A 15,994-nucleotide genomic window follows, 5' to 3' on the forward strand; every position below is an offset into this window, starting at 1 on the left:
TTCTTTCTTAAGTTTCTTCTTACATTCTTTATATTCCTCCAGCACCTCATTTACTCCATGCTGCCTATATTTATTGTAGATATCTCTCTTTTCCTAACGCAGCTTGCAGTGGCCACTCTGGAACTGATTATCTGTTATTTGTGAAGTGGGGTGCCATGCGCAATCATAATCAATTGAGAACAGATGTGGAAGCACTGAGAAACATTGGGAAATTCCAGGAAGACCTTCTTCGTTGCTGCTGCTGCGATGAGGTCCGGGACTCTGCTGGGAAGAACAGGCCCCCAGTCCTCAGGGTCGCGTTGCTGATGGCCGTTGGCGGGCCGTCTTAATATGCTCGGCAGAGGATGGTGCTCAGAGAAGCAGTGCAGGAGGGGATGGTCGTCAGCTCAGAGGTTTGACGGACTTGGAGTCCTTTCGACGGACTCAGGTCGCTTTCATTGTCTGCTGCGTCTGCGAGGCTGAGTCGGGCGGCACCATGGAAGTCCATAGCGGGGGTATTCACTTCTGCTGCCGGCGTGGCATGGCAAGTCTGTCAGAACCCTGGGGACTTGTGGAAACTGTGTTGATTTCTTTTGAACTTACAGTCCATTAACTTTTTGGACTATTTTTACTACGCCCATAGTCTGTTTTTTATCAATTATGCTATTGTTTGCACTGTTGTAACTATATGTCATAATTATGTGGTTTTCTGCAGGTCTTGTAGCTTTAGTTTTTGGTCTTGTTTTTGTCTGGTGGATTTGGAGCTCCTTTCTGGGGAACGCACTAGACGGTAGTGCGATATTAATACGCAGCATCCTCTCCAGTCTCTGGATTGGGAATTGCCATGCGTTACGTGGATTTTCTGGTGTAGTCTGTTTTGTCATATGCTTTTGTGATATCATTCTGGGGGAACGTTGTCTCATTTTTTAACTGCATTGCTTTTGTGGTTTCTAAATGACAATAAACTGAATCTGAATCTGAAGTTTCCAATATCCCTTGAAAACCATGGCTCCCTCAAACCTTTAACCTTTCCTTTCAACCTAACTGGAAAATAAAGATTCTGTACCCTCAAAATTTCACCTTTAAATGATCGTCATTTCTCTATTACATCCTTCCCATAAAACAAATTGTTCCAATCCACTCCTAAATCCTTTTGCACCACCTCAAAGTTAGCCTTTCTCCAATCAAAAATTTCAACCCTGAGTCCAGTCCTATCCTTCTCCATAATTATATTGAAACTACTGGCATTGTGAACACTGGACCCGAAGTGCTCCCCAACACATACCTCCGTCTACTGACCTATCTCATTCCCTAACAGAAGATCCAACACTGCCCCTTCTCTAGTTTGTACCTCTATGTATTGCTGCAAAAAAATATCCTGCACACATTTTACAAACTCCAAACCATCTATCCCTTTTACAGTATGGGCTTCCCAGTCTAAGAGTGGAAAATTAAAATCTCCCACAATCACAACCCTGTGCTTACTATAAATATGTACTATCTGCTTGCAAATTTGCTCCTCCAATTCTCGCTCCCCATTAGTTGGTCTATAATATACCCCTGTAAGTGTTACTACACCTTTCCCATTCCTCAGCTCCACCCAAATAGATTCCCTAGACGAACCCTCTAATCTATCCTGCCAGAGCACCACTGTAATATTTTCTCTGCCAAGCAACTCAACACCTCCCCCTCTTGTCCCTCCAATTCTATCACACCTGAAGCAACAAAATCCAGGAATATTTAGTTGCCAATCACACCCCTCCTGCAACCATGTTTCACTAATAGCTACAACATCATATTTCCAGGTATCAATCCATGCTCTAAGCTCATCCACCTTTCTTACAATGCTCCTAGCATTAAAATAAATGCATTTAAGAAACTCTGCACCTCTTCCTCTCTGTTTATCTCTAACAGTACAAAGAACTTTACTGTCTTCTTTTTCTTCCTTCTCCCATACATCTGTTCCTACACTCTGTTTCCCCTCCCCCCTCGTATCTAGTTTAAATCCACTGGAGCCTCTCTAGCAAACCTACCTGCAAGAATATCTGTCCCCCTCCAGTTCAGATGTAAACCGTCCCACCGGAACAGGTCCCACCTTCCCTGGAAAACTGCCCAATTATCTATAAATCTGAAGCCCTCCCTCCTGCACCATGTCTTCAACCACGTGTTGATCTGTGCTATTATACTATTTCTAAACCCACCTGCATGTGGCACTGGTAGCAATCCTGAGATTGCTATCCTGGAGGTCCTGTCCTTTAACTTGGCACCTAGCTCCCCAAACTCACCTTTCAGGACCTCCTCACTCTTCCTACCCACGTCATTGGTCCCTACATGGACCACGACATCTGGCTGCTCACCCTCCCTCTTGAGAATACTGAGAACTCGATCCGAGATATCGCAGATCCTGGCACCAGGGAGGCAACAGACCATCTGGGATTCTCGAAAATCTTTCACAGAACCTGGAGCTCCATGACATGGACAGTTTTGAATGTGATCTACAAATGAGCATCCAGATATAAAACGTACTGTACAGTGAAATGTGTCACTTGTCTCAGTAACTAATCCAGTTCGAAGCTTGTGCTGGGGTCAGCCCACAAGTGTCGAAATGCTTCCGGCACATTCATATCACACCCACAATTTACTAATCCTAACCCTAAACTGTATGCCTTCAGAATGTGGGTAGAAACTGAATCACCTAGCGCATACCCACAGGGTCACAGGATGATATAAACTCATGAGAATTCAATCCTGATCACTGATCATTGGAGCTGGGGAGAAAGTTACAGCAAGAAGAGAAAGTTCTCCTCAATTCCATAATTGCCCATTGCATTGAAAATTCTCCCCTGGTATGTGTTCTTATGTTGAGTAGATAGCCTCTCACTGTATTAGCTTCTGTAAGGTCATCTTTTTGAAATCAAATGAGGGAGAACAATCTTACTTAATCTCTGTTCATAGATCAAACCCTTAACTTTCAAAATTGATAAACTACTATATCTGTGTTTAAAATTCAGGTATTTTTCTGTGGTAGTTATAAAGGTTAATATTTAGTCCATTCATTTCCTTTCAGACCTGAACACTTATGATTTACCACCACCTAGTGTCAGCTGCACCACAGATCCTTGATAATGGCAGTTTCTGAATGGCTTCCAATATGAACATCACAATTGCTTTGTGAATGGACAGAATCAAATATTTCTCCAGTGAGCATTCTCAGCTGAGTAAAGGTAATCTCTTAATATGTTGATCCATATAATCTATCTCTTCTCTTCTCTAACATTGTCACCTTGCTGTGGTGGAAAGGTTGTGAGCTCCTGAGATCCTGAGAGTGATTGAGTCTGCAGATAACCCGTCAAGCACTTAGCTCCTGGTAGGGCCACCACTGGTGGTAAGATCAAACGGAAGCTTCCAGACGAAGAGTGATCCAACCAGGACCTCAACAATGAAGATAATGATACATCACAATGACAGTGAAGGAAAATTGCAAATGTTACTCCACTAATTAAGAAGGGTGGGAGGCAGTAGAAAGGAAACTATAGACCTGTTAGCCTGACATCAGTAGTTGGTAAATTGATGGAATCAATTGTTAGGGAAGAGATTATAGAGTACCTGGATGTTCATGATAAGATAGGCCAAAGATAGCATGGTTTTCTGAAAGGAAAATCTTGTCTGACTAACCTACCAGAATTCTTTGAGGAAATTAGAAGCAGAGTAGACAAAGAAGATGCAGTAGATGTTGTTTACTTGGATTTTTAGAAGGCCTTTAACAAGGTGCCGCACATGAGGCTGCTTAGCAAGATAAGAGCCCATGGAATTACAGGGGATTTACTAGCATGGATGGAGCATTGGCTGACTGGCAGAAAACAGAGAGTGGGAATAAAGGGATCTTATTCTGGCTGGCTGCCAGTTACCACTGGAGTTCCAGAGTGGTCAGTGTTGGGACTACTGCTTTTTGCAATGTTTGTCAATGATTAGGACTATGGGATTAATGGATTTGGGGCTAACTTTGACAATGATACAAAGATAGGTGGAGGAGCGGGTAGTGTTGAGGAAACAGGGAGCCTGCAGAGAGATAGTTTAGGGGAATGGGCAAAGAAGGCAAAGAAATGGAAAATGAAATACAATGTTGGAAAGAGTATGGTCATGCACTTTTGTGGAAGAAATAAATGGGCAGACTACATTATTTAGATGAAGAGAGAATTCAAAATGCAGAGTTGCAAAGGGACTCTCCCCAATAAAAAGAAGGAGACCTCTAGCGGAGTGGCCTGGTTGATGGAAGTGCCTGGTGTGAGAAGTGCTAGTCTTTGGCTCGGGAGATTCTGGCAGTTTTGGCAGTTGGATAGTGCAATCAAGAATTGATTAGCAGTTGATTGGCAATCAAGATTTGAATAGCTCAGACTCAGCAGAAAACAGCTGATTGGGCAATCGAGGTCAGGAGACCTTGCAGCTAGCAAAGCTCAAGCAAATAAAAAGAGGGAGACCTGTAGCAGAGTGGCCTGGTTGAGGGAAGTGCTAGTCTTTGGTGAGGAGGCTAAGTCAGGCACAATTGGGGAGGGTGAAGTCATGACTGCTAAGCTGATTCAGTGTGCTATGTGCATGATGTGGGAGGTCAGGGACACTGATGGTGCCCTGGCTGCTACAGCTGTGGAAAATGTGTCCAGATTCAGCTTCTGAAGGAGCATGTTGCAGCACTGAAGAAAGAACTGGATGACCTCAGGTTCATCTGCAAAAATGAGAGTTTTCTGGACAGGACCTACAGTGAGGTCATTACACTGAGGATACCGGAAGAGAGAAAGGGGTTGATGATGAGGATGGAAAAGATGCTTGAAATACAGGAGACCCCAGGGGATGTACCTCTTGTAAACAAGTTCACCCTCTTGGAAGCTGTCAGGACAGAAGATACTGCCAGTCTGGGAGGTAGACAGGTCTGTGAGCCAAAAATTGGTGCAGAAGCAGAGCTGAGGAGTCAGACATCAGGAAGAGCTGTGTTAATAGGGGACTCCATAGTGAAAGGTACAGAAAGAGGTTTCTGTGGCAACAGGTGAGATTTAAGGATGGTATGTTGCCTCCCTGGTGCTAGGATCCAGGACATCATGGACCAATTGCAGGGAATCCTCAAGGGTGAAGGTAAACAGCCAGAAGTGGTAGTGCATGTTGGCACAAATGACATTGGGAAGAAGAGGAAGGACATTCTGCAGTGGGACTTCAGAGAAATTGGAAGAAGGCTGAAAAGCAGGACTTCCAGGGTGGTTATCTCTGGTTTGCTTCCAATTTCTCACACTGGAGAGGACAGGAACAAAGAAATAATGGATCTGAATGAGTGGCTGAGGACCTGGTGCAGGAAGCAAGGATTTACATTCTTGGACCACTGGGATCAGTTTTTGGGGTAGGGATGAATTTTACAAAATGAATGGGTTGCACCTTAATAGGCAGGGGACCAGCATTCTGGCAGACAGGTTTGCCAATGCAACACGGATGTGTTTAAACTAAGTAGTGAGGGGGAGGGGATGAACTGGAAATATAAGGATGGAGTTAAAGGGAAAGTGAAAATAAGAAAAGTTAAAGGACAACAGAATCAATGGAGTAGAAAGCTCAAGAAGAGTTCATACAGTATGGCCAAGCAAAATAGGAATTGATATGAAAGGAGAGGAGAAATGCATTAAAAGTATTATATATGAATGCACAAAGTATAAGGAATAAAGTAGATGAGCTTGAGGCTCAGTTGGAAATTGACAAGTATGATGTTATGGGAATAACAGACATGGCTTCAAGTGGACAGGGCCTAGGAAATGAATATTCAAGGATATACATCTTATCGAAAGGACAGACTGACTGGCAGAAGGGGTGGGGTAGCTCTGTTGGTGAGGAATGATATTCAGTCCCTTGCGAGTGGGGACATAGAATCGGATGTAGTCAGTATGGATAGAACTGAGAAATTCTAAGGGTAGAAGGACCCTAATGGGAGTTATCTACAGGCCCCCAAACAGCAGTCTGGATGTAGGGTGTAAGTTGAATGAAGAGTTAAAATTGGCATGTTGCAAAGGTAATGATACAGTTGTCATGGGAGATTTCAACCTGCAGGTAGACTGGGAGAATCAGAATGGTACTGGACCCCAAGAAAGGGAGTTTGTGGAGGGCCTCCGAGATGGATTCTTAGAACAGCTTGTACTGGAGCCTACCAGGAAGAAGGCAATTCTAGATTTAGTGTTGTGCAATGAACTGAGTTGATCAGGGACCTGGAGGTAAAGGAACCATTAGGAGGTAGTGACCGTAATATGATATGTTTTAACCTACAATTTGAGAAGAAGGAAAAATCGGATGTGTCAGTATTACAGTTGAACAAAGGGAACCATGGAGCTATGGGGGAGGAGCTGGCCAAAGTTCAATGGAAGACAGTGGAACAACAATGGTAGGTATTTCTGGGAATAATACAGAAGGTGCAGGATCGGTTCATTCCAAAGAGGAAGAAAGATCCGAAGGGGAGTAAGGGGTGGCCGTGGCTGACGAGGGAAGTAAAAGGTAGTATAAAAATAAGAGGTATAACAGCAAAGAGGAGTGGGATACCGGAGGACTGGGAAACTTTTAAAGAGCAACAGAAGATAACAAAGGCAATACACCAAGAAAAAATGAGGTACGAAGGTAAACTAGCCAAGATTATAAAGGAGAATAGTAAAAGCTTCTTTAGGTATGTGAATAGCAAAAAAAAAGTTAAGACCAAAATTGGACCATTGAAGACAGAAAAGGGTGAATTTATTATGGGGAAACAAGGAAATGGCAGATGAGTTGAACAAGTACTTTTGATCTGTCTTCACTAGGGAAGACGCAAACAATCTCCCAGATGTAATAGTGGTCAAAGGAACTAGGGTAAAGGATGAACTGAAGGAAATTTATATTAGGCAAGAAACAGTGTTGGATAGACTGTTGAGTCTGAAGGCTGATAAGTCCCCGTGTCCTGATGGTCTGCATCCCAGAGGAAGTGGCTCTACTAATCGTGGATGCATTGGTAATCATTTTCCAATGTTCTATAGATTCAGGAACAGTTCCTGCTGATTGGAGGGTGGCTAATGCTGTCCCACTTTCCAAGAAAGGAGGGAAAGAGAAAACAGGGAATTATAGACTGGTTAGCCTGACGTCAGTGGTGGGAAAGATGCTGGAATCAATTATAAAAGAGGAAATTACGACACATTTGGATAGCAGTAGAAGGATCAGTCCAAGTCAGCATGGATATATGAAGGGAAAATCATGCTTGACTAATCTTCTGGAGTTTGAGGATGTAACTATGAAAATGGACAAGGGAGAGCCTGTGGATGTAGTGTACCTGGACTTCCAGAAAGCTTTTGATAAAGTCCCACATAAGAGATCAGTGGGCAAAATTAGGGCACATGGTATTGGGGGCAGAGTACTGACATGGATTGAAAATTGGCTGGCTGACAGGAAACAGAGTAGCGATTAACGGGTCCCTTTTGGAATGGCAGGCTGTGACCAGTGGGGTACCGCAAGGTTCGGTGCTGGGACCGCAGCTGTTCACAATATACATTAATGATTTAGTTGAAGGGATTATAAGTAACATTAGCAAATTTGCTAATAACACAAAGCTGGGTGGCAGTGTGAAATGTCAGGAAGACGTTATGAGAATGCAGGGTGACTTGGACAGGTTGAGTGAGTGGGCAAATGTATGGCAGATGCAGTTTAATGTGGATAAATGTGAGGTTGTCCACTTTGGTGGCAAGAACAAGAAGGCATATTACTATCTAAATAGTCAAGTTGGGAAAAGGGGAAGTACAATGAGATCTAGGTGTTCTTGTACATCAGTCAATGAAAGCAAGCATGCAGGTACAGCAGGCAGTGAAGAAATCTAATGGCATGCTGGCTTTTATAACGAGGAATTGATTATAGGAGTAAAGAGGTCCTTCTGCAGCTGTACAGGGCCCTGGTGGGATCCCACCTGGAGTATCGTGTGCAGTTTTGGTCTCCAAATTTGAGGAAGGACATTCTTGCTATTGAGGGGGTGCAGTGTAGGTTCACAAGGTTAATTCCCGGAACGGAGGGACTGTCATAAGTTGAAAGATTGGAGCGACTGGGCTTGTATACACTGGAATTTAGAAGGATGAGAGGGGATCTGATTGAGATGTACAAGATTATTAAGGGATTGAACACACTGGAGGCAGGAAGGGTGATGTCCAGAACTATGGGTGAGTCCAGAACTAGAAGCCACAGTTTAAGAATAAGGGGTAAGCCATTTAGGACTGAGATGTGGAAAAACTTTTTCACCCAGAGAGTGGTGGATATGTGGAATGCTCTGCCCCAGAAGGCAGTGGAGGATAAGTCTCTGGATGCATTCAAGAGAGAGTTAGATAGAGCTCTTATAGATAGCGGAGTCAAGGGATCTGGGGAGAGGGCAGGAATGGGGTACTGATTGTGCATGATCCGCCATGATCACAGTGAATGGCGGTGCTGGTTAGAAGGGCCAAATGGCCTACTCCTGCACCTATTGTCTATTGACTTGTGCAGGATACCCTAAAGTTTAACCTCTAGGTTGAGTTGGTGGTGAAGTAGGCAAATACAATTTTGGCATTCATTTCAAGAGGTACGGAATATAAGAGCAGGGATGCGAAGTTGAGTCTCTATAAGGCACTCGTGAGACCACACTTGGAGTATTGTGTGCAGTTTTGGGCTCCTTATTTTGGAAAGGATATACTGACATTAGAGAGGGTTCAGAGAAGATTCACGGGAATGATTCCAGGAATTAAAGGGTTACCATATGAGGAACAACTGGCAGCTCTTGGGCTGTATTCCCTGGAGTTCAGGAGAAGGAGGGGGATCCCATTGAAACATTATGAATGTTAAAAGGCCTGAAGTGATTAGATATGGCAAAGTTATTTCCCATAGTAGGGGAGTCTAGGACAAGAGAGCACGATTTCAGGATTGAAGGAAATCCTTTTAGAACAGAGATGCAGAGAAATTACTTTAGTCAGAAGGTGGTAAATCTGTGGAATTTGTTGCCTCAAGCAGCTGTGGAGGCCAAGTCATTGGGTGTATTTAAGGCAGAGATAGATAGGTTCTTGAATAGCCAAGCCATGAAAGGGTATGGGCAGAAGGAAGGGGAGTGGGGATGACTGGAAGAATTGAATCAGCCCATGAGTGAATGGCAGGGCAGACTCAATGGGCTGAATGGCCACCTTCTGCTCCTATATCTTATGGTCTTATGAAGGCAGAAGAAGGCTGCGGCAGTGACCTTGCCCTCCTGCTACTGTATTCTGACCACTCTGTCAAGGACCATGTGGTAGCTGCCTGTGCATCATCCTCCCCATGTTAAATAAAGCAATGCACAAGTGTTCTCCATTAAGGAAATTCTGCCTAACATCCTGGTTCTGTGGATCCTGAACTGACCTCTATAGCTCCCAGAGGACCCACCAATAGCCAACTCTTTTGGAGGACATCATACTCAACTCAAGTGATTGCACTGCTATCTCTTCTATCTTAAGACCCTAAATACAGAAAACTTGATTCCTCAAACACATTCTCTCATTTCAGAAAGCTAATGGTATGCCTAATTGCTCCATCAATACTACTTTCCACCAATCTCCTGCATAGAAATCTCACAGCTGCAGCAACCCAGGTTTAATCTTGACTATGTGCTATCTGTGACTACAGTGGTTTCCACAATGCAAAGGATGTGCAGAGCAATAGATAAATTGAGCTTCAGTGTGTGGGTGAATAGTAGAATTCAGTGTGAAGTAGATGGCAATGTGGGGTAATTAGTATAATCAGTCATTGATAGTTGACAGATACTTGATGGGCTGAATAGCCTGATTCTGTGCTGTATGATCACAGGCTTGAGACCTCCTTTATCACAGGTGATTCCAGGTATCCACAGTGAGATATCAAAAGAGATGGTTATTGACTTTTAGAAAGACTAAGCCTGCACTGCTCCCTGTTACTATTGATGGTGAGGACATGGATGTGGAGAGGACCTACAAGTACTTGGGAGTGCGTCTGGATGACATTTAAGTGCAGCACCAACACAGAGGCTGTGTACATGAAGAGCCAGAGTCACCTCTACTTCCTGAGGAAACTGAGGTCCTTTGGAGTATGCAGGCCTCTCCTTCATATGTTCTACCAGTCTGTTGTCACCAGTACAACCTTTTATGCGGTGGTGCACTGGGGCAATAGCATCAACACAGGTGATGCCAGCAGGCTTAATAAACTGATTTGAAAGGCTGGCTCTGTTATAGGGGTCAAACAAGACATACTGGAGGCTGTGGTAGATCAAAGGACCCTGGCAATTCAGGACAATGTTTCTCACCCTCTGCATGCTACCTTGGCTGAACAGAGGAGCTCTTTCATTAATAGACTAAAACAACAGCGCTGCTCCAAAGAGTGCTAATGAGGTCATTATTATGATTATCAGCTATTAGGCTCTATAATGAGTTAACCTACAGCTGGAGAAGTGTTTAAACTCTGTTTAGCTCTTTGCTACACCTTGCCAGTGTGGACACCCTGTGCAAAACTAAGCAATACTACCATCACTTCTTATCTGGATGATGTGAATATGCACCCATTACTGAATAATATTACTGTATTACTATTTTGCACTGCCATCTTATCAGTGTGAAATTGGAAATCTTGAAACCTTTGACTTGTAAATCTTGTACACCTTATTTTTAAGGTAACTTTTTAAATTCTTCATTTCTAATATTTGTCTCTCTGTACACTTGTAATGCTACTGTGACACTAATTTCCTTTTGGATCAATAAATCATCTGTCTATCTGAAGAAGTGCTTTAAGGCTAAATTCTAGACCATGTCAGAATCAGGCTTATTGTCACTGACATAATTTGTGAAATTTGTTGTTTTGTGGCAGCAGTACAGTGTAGGCACAACAAATTATGGTAAGTTAGGGTAATAAAATAGTGCAAAAGAGGAATAGTGTTTTTCAATACACGGACCATTCAGAAATTTGGCAGAGGGGAAGAAACTGTTCCTAAAATGTTGAGTGTGGGTTTTCAGGCTGCTGTACTTCCTATACTTGAAGGCAGTAAAGAGAATAGAGCATATCTGGATGATGAGGATTCATAATGATGGATACAATATTGTTGAGGCACTCTTGAAAATGTCCTCAATGGTGGGGAGAGTTGTGCCCATGTTAGAGCTGCAACCCTCTGTATTCTCTTAAGATCCTGTGCGTTGGCGTCTCCATACCAGGTGGTAAAGCAACCAGTCAGAATGCTCTCCATCTGTAGATGTTTGCTGAAATCCTTGATGACATGCCAAATCTTTTCAAATTCCTAATGAAATATGGCCATCAGTGTTCCTTTGTCATGATCGCATCAATATATTGGGCCCAGAACAGATCCTTTGAGATGTTGACACCCATCATTTATCTTCCCTAGAATGAAGGCATGTAGGACACTGAGTAGAATTGGCCCATTTGCCCCATCCAATCCTCTCAACCCCATCCTTCTGACTTCTCCTGGTAACCTTTGACATCCTTACTAATTACAAGCCTTTCAATCTCTGTTTTAAATCTATCCAATAGTTCAGTCTCCACAGCAGCCTGTGGCAATGATTTCCACAGATTCACCAACTTCTAGTTAAAGAAATTCCTCGTCATCTCTATCCCAAAGGGACATCCTTCAATCTAAGGCTATGCCCTCTTGTCGTAGATTCTCCCAATATTGGAAATGTCCTCTCCACAACCACTCTATCCAGAACTTTCAGGAAGAGCCAATTCTCTAAAATTCCAAAGGCAGTTGGAGGTCAGAATATGCCCTCAAATCGTTGAACATTTGTCATAGTAGAGATGTATAGTTGCAGAGATGTGGTTACTGCTTCACTGACTAATCATCATTCATTCATTTTACACACTGAGTTATTCCTTCCTCTAGACACTGCCTGGTTTGTCCCACAGCTGCTTCTTTTTGTACATCTTCCCTTATGGTCTGGCAAAGGATGGGACCTCAGCCACCATCATTGTACCCATCAGCTTCTGATAGCATTAAATTTTCTTGCACAACATCATGGAAAAGCATTAAATGTACATTTCATAACTGGTAGTGGTAAAGATAACATGAAAACTATTGTGAATTTGCAGTCCTTGTCCGTTCTTTTCCACACTCACACAATAAGGATTAGTGCAGCATCACTTTATGCATGTACAATCAATATCCAACATATACATCATCTTATGATTTATATTTATTGTGCTTTATTTTATTATTGTGTTTTTTTTATCGTATTGTATTTTCTTTGTGCTGTATTCAATCTGGAGTAACAATTTTTCCATTAGCCTTTGCACTTGTGTACTGAAAATATGTTAAATGATCTGGAATCTTGAATCTTGAAACTGTGGCTAACTCAAACATTGCCTGACCTGTTGACCTAACCATTGTATGGTGCTCCAAATTTCCGGCAGCTGCAGTCCAAGAGTATCTCCTAATTAAGTCTTGGTATCCAACATGATTATGACAATATGTATGTAACTAAATGGCCAGTTACACATTATATGTGAAGAACTGGAAATGTTGATTTTGCTCATTAGTAATATAAATCTGAGTGGGGCACAACAGTGGTGTGGCAGTTAGCCCAACACTAATACAGCCCAGGACATCAGAATTCAGTGTTCAATTCGGGCGTGGAAACAATTCTTTCCTTTCAGTTAGTCCTGATGAAGGATCTCGGCTTGAAACATCGACAGTGCTTCTCCTTATAGATGCTGCCTGGCCTGCTGTGTTCCACCAGCATTTTGTGTGTTGTGGAAACATTTCACTTTTATTTAAGTTACGTTTATATCCTGAAAATTTTCCAAAATCATTTAGTATTTCCAAACAATTAGGAATAGATTCTTCAGGGTTTGAAATATAAACCAAAAGATAATCTGCGTAAAGAGAAATCTTATGATTAATCCCATTTATAGAGATACCATGAATATTTTTAGCTTCACGAACTGTTATGGCCAAAGGCTCCAGTACAAGATTAAATAATAAAGGGCTTAATGGACATCCCTGTCTAGTACCTCGTGAGATACTAGAAAAAAAGAGGACCTAAGATTATTCGTAATAACAGTAGCTTTTCATTTGAATCCATCTATTGAAATTATTACCAAAACCAAATTTTTCTAATACCTTAAACAGATATGTCCACTCAACTCTATCAAACGCCTTTTCTGCATCAAGAGAAATAACACATCGGAGAAAGAGTAGTGGCCTTTAATAAAGCCTGTTTGATCCATAGAAATAATATTAGTTAAATTTTTTTCCAAATGGTTAGCCATTATCTTAAAGAGAATTTTTGCATCCACATTTAATAACAAAATAGTTCTATATGATGAACATTCAGTAGGATCTTTATCTTTCTTAAGGATTAAGGAAACAGAAGCATCATAAAAAGTTAAAGTACCCTTCTCAAAAGATTAATGAAATATTTCCAAAAGTTATGGAGTAAGTAATTTTTCAATATCTGGAGAGCCTGTTCTGCACTATATTTCTAAATAAAATAAATAAATTCTATCAAGTTTCTTGAGGAGTTCAAAAAGTTAGGCAGCATTTTTTGGAAGCAAAGGGGCAATCCCTATGTTAGGATTTCCATTTCTCTGCATTGCTCTTTGCTCTTTCTTTCAAAACCTATTGTATGTTGAAAAACTTTGGTAGACTGGATGTGGAGAGAATATCCAAATCAGAAATGACATACTGTGTGACATATTTTACCCTTTTGAACAATTAACTGTAACAGTTAATTGAATGCAACCATTTTGAATATTTTTACCCTATTGTCTCAACCAGAGAAACTCTCAATAACTCTGCTTGATAACATTCTGGGCATCTTTGAGAATATTTGCCAATATTAAACAGACAACAAAAGATCATAAGATATAGGAGCAGAGTTAAGCCATTCAGCCCATCCAGTTTGCTCTGCCATTTTTGATCCCTCTCAATCCCATTCTCCTGCCCTTTTCGTATTATGACTAATCAAAAAACTAACAACATCCGCTTTAAATATGTCCATCGACTTATCCTCCACAGACCTTTGTGGCAATGAATTCCACAGATTCACCACTCACTGGCTAATGAAATTCCTTCGCATTTCTGTTCTAAAATGACATCCTACTATTCAGAGTCTGTACTCTCTGGTCCTGGACTACTGTACTATAGGAAACATCATCTCCATGTCCTTTAGGTCTTTCAATACTCAATAAGTTTCAATGAGATCCCCTATCATTCTTGTGAACTCCTGCGGGTACAGGCCTTGAGCTACCAAATACTTCACATACATCAATTCTTTCATTCTGGGATTATTCCCAGGAAACATCTCTGGATTCTCTCCAATGGCAGCACATTCTTTTTTAGATAAGGGACCCAAAACTGCTCACAATACTCCAAGTGCAGGAAGAACAATGTCTTTTAAAGGCTCAGTTTACTTTTATTTTCTAGTCCTCAAAATTAATGCTCTCTTCACGTTTACCCTCCTGCATCGACACAACCTGCAAGTTAATCTTTAGGGAATCTGCAAGAGGACTCCCAGGTTCATTTGCATCTCTGATTTCTGAATTTGCTCGCTGCTTAAAAATTTGCCTATGCCTTTATTCCTTCTACCAAAGTGCATGGCTATACACTTCTTACACTGTATTCCATCTGCTACTTCTTTGCCCATTCTCCTAATCTATTCCATTTCTGCTGAAAACTCCTTGTTTTCTCAAATGTATATAAATGCTTGCAATTGCAGAGAGCTAGCAATCTCCATTCTGGTATGTTGTGCCAAAATTCGTGGGATGTGATGTCTGAACGTCCCTTTAAAGCAGCAACATGCAGTTGAACCATACCATCTAAGAATTGAAATTTAACACTACAGTACATTGAACAACATACATGGTTTTTAATGTTTATTTTGAATGCAGAAGTGTTCAAGTGATGGGTTGAAATCTCTATTGACTGAAGATTTTTTTCTTCTTTTGTTGTCCATGCTTCTGAAATATGAAAATTACTTGCCTAGTTTGATAAGAGTCAGAATTTTCATTTTGAAATTTATGGAACTCTCTCTTTGTCTTCTCAAGAAATGTCACTTTGTAAACTAGGAAAACAAAGAAAAATATTTTAAAAACAGCTGGATTACCCTCAATTTCAATGCAAGAAAAAACATGCAATTGGGCAAATCCATTTTGAAACTACATTAATATTACTTGCACACAGGAAAATATTTTAGAACAGGACTTCCATGACTTTTGGTTGGATCTTTCCACTTTCTACCCTTCTCCTGTTTTTGTGCAGTGAGCTAATATTATAGCTACTTCTATAGAAGAGACAGGAACTATTGGAGCAAGCAGGACAATTCCCACAGTTACACAAAGGGACATAAATCCAGTCAATATGGTGCATGACAGGAGGGAGACTAGGAGTCCATGAGATCCACAAATTCCACCTGGACAAATCTCTGGCTATGCACTAGCTTCCTATGGGGAGACAATTCTTCATACAATAGACCAATCCATTCTCTCTCAATATATGCCAAAGTGATTCTCACAACATTATTTATTCCACAAAGAATGTTAATTCCAGAAAGAAAACATTTTGCTATTTATAGAAAAAAAATCATTGAAGTGCATTGATTAATCAAGTGGAGGTTGACTTGGACAGTTAGAAGTAAAGGCATTTTACATGTCAATGCCTTCTGTTGTATTGATGCCAATAGAACCCTGTATATACTGTGGACCTTTTTGGCTGCTTTTGAAAACTTTCTGTTAAGGAGACTGCTATATTGTATGTATCCACTGTCTACTGTCCATTCTCTGCTGGGAGATAGGCTATGAATGGTGGAAATCCAGATTATAGCATTTTGCTATCTCCTGCTGACCTCATGATCACTATAGTCGATTAAGAGATGAAGGGTTTACTAAATCAGATGAGATTTATAATGATCTAATAATTTAACCATTAGCTTTACTATCAGTAATCTTTCAGATGCTAATTTTATCTAAATGTAATCCCATATACATTGATAGGATCTGTACATAACCCCAGAAACTT

The 15,994-nt window shown here is 41.3% G+C and overlaps 1 long non-coding RNA gene across 3 annotated transcripts in view; it reads right to left on the bottom strand.

The window, feature by feature from the left end:
* Positions 1-13,187: 13,187 nt before the first annotated feature.
* Positions 13,188-15,994, bottom strand: part of LOC132405889 (uncharacterized) — a 31,565-nt gene continuing 28,758 nt past the window's right edge. For all 3 annotated transcript variants that reach the window (XR_009515994.1, XR_009515993.1, XR_009515992.1), the window contains exon 6: positions 13,188-15,041. This is a non-coding gene — a long non-coding RNA (uncharacterized LOC132405889). The remainder of the gene's footprint in view (positions 15,042-15,994) is intronic.

The sequence above is a fragment of the Hypanus sabinus genome, chromosome 16, assembly GCF_030144855.1.
Source record: "Hypanus sabinus isolate sHypSab1 chromosome 16, sHypSab1.hap1, whole genome shotgun sequence".
Lineage (NCBI taxonomy): Eukaryota > Metazoa > Chordata > Chondrichthyes > Myliobatiformes > Dasyatidae > Hypanus > Hypanus sabinus.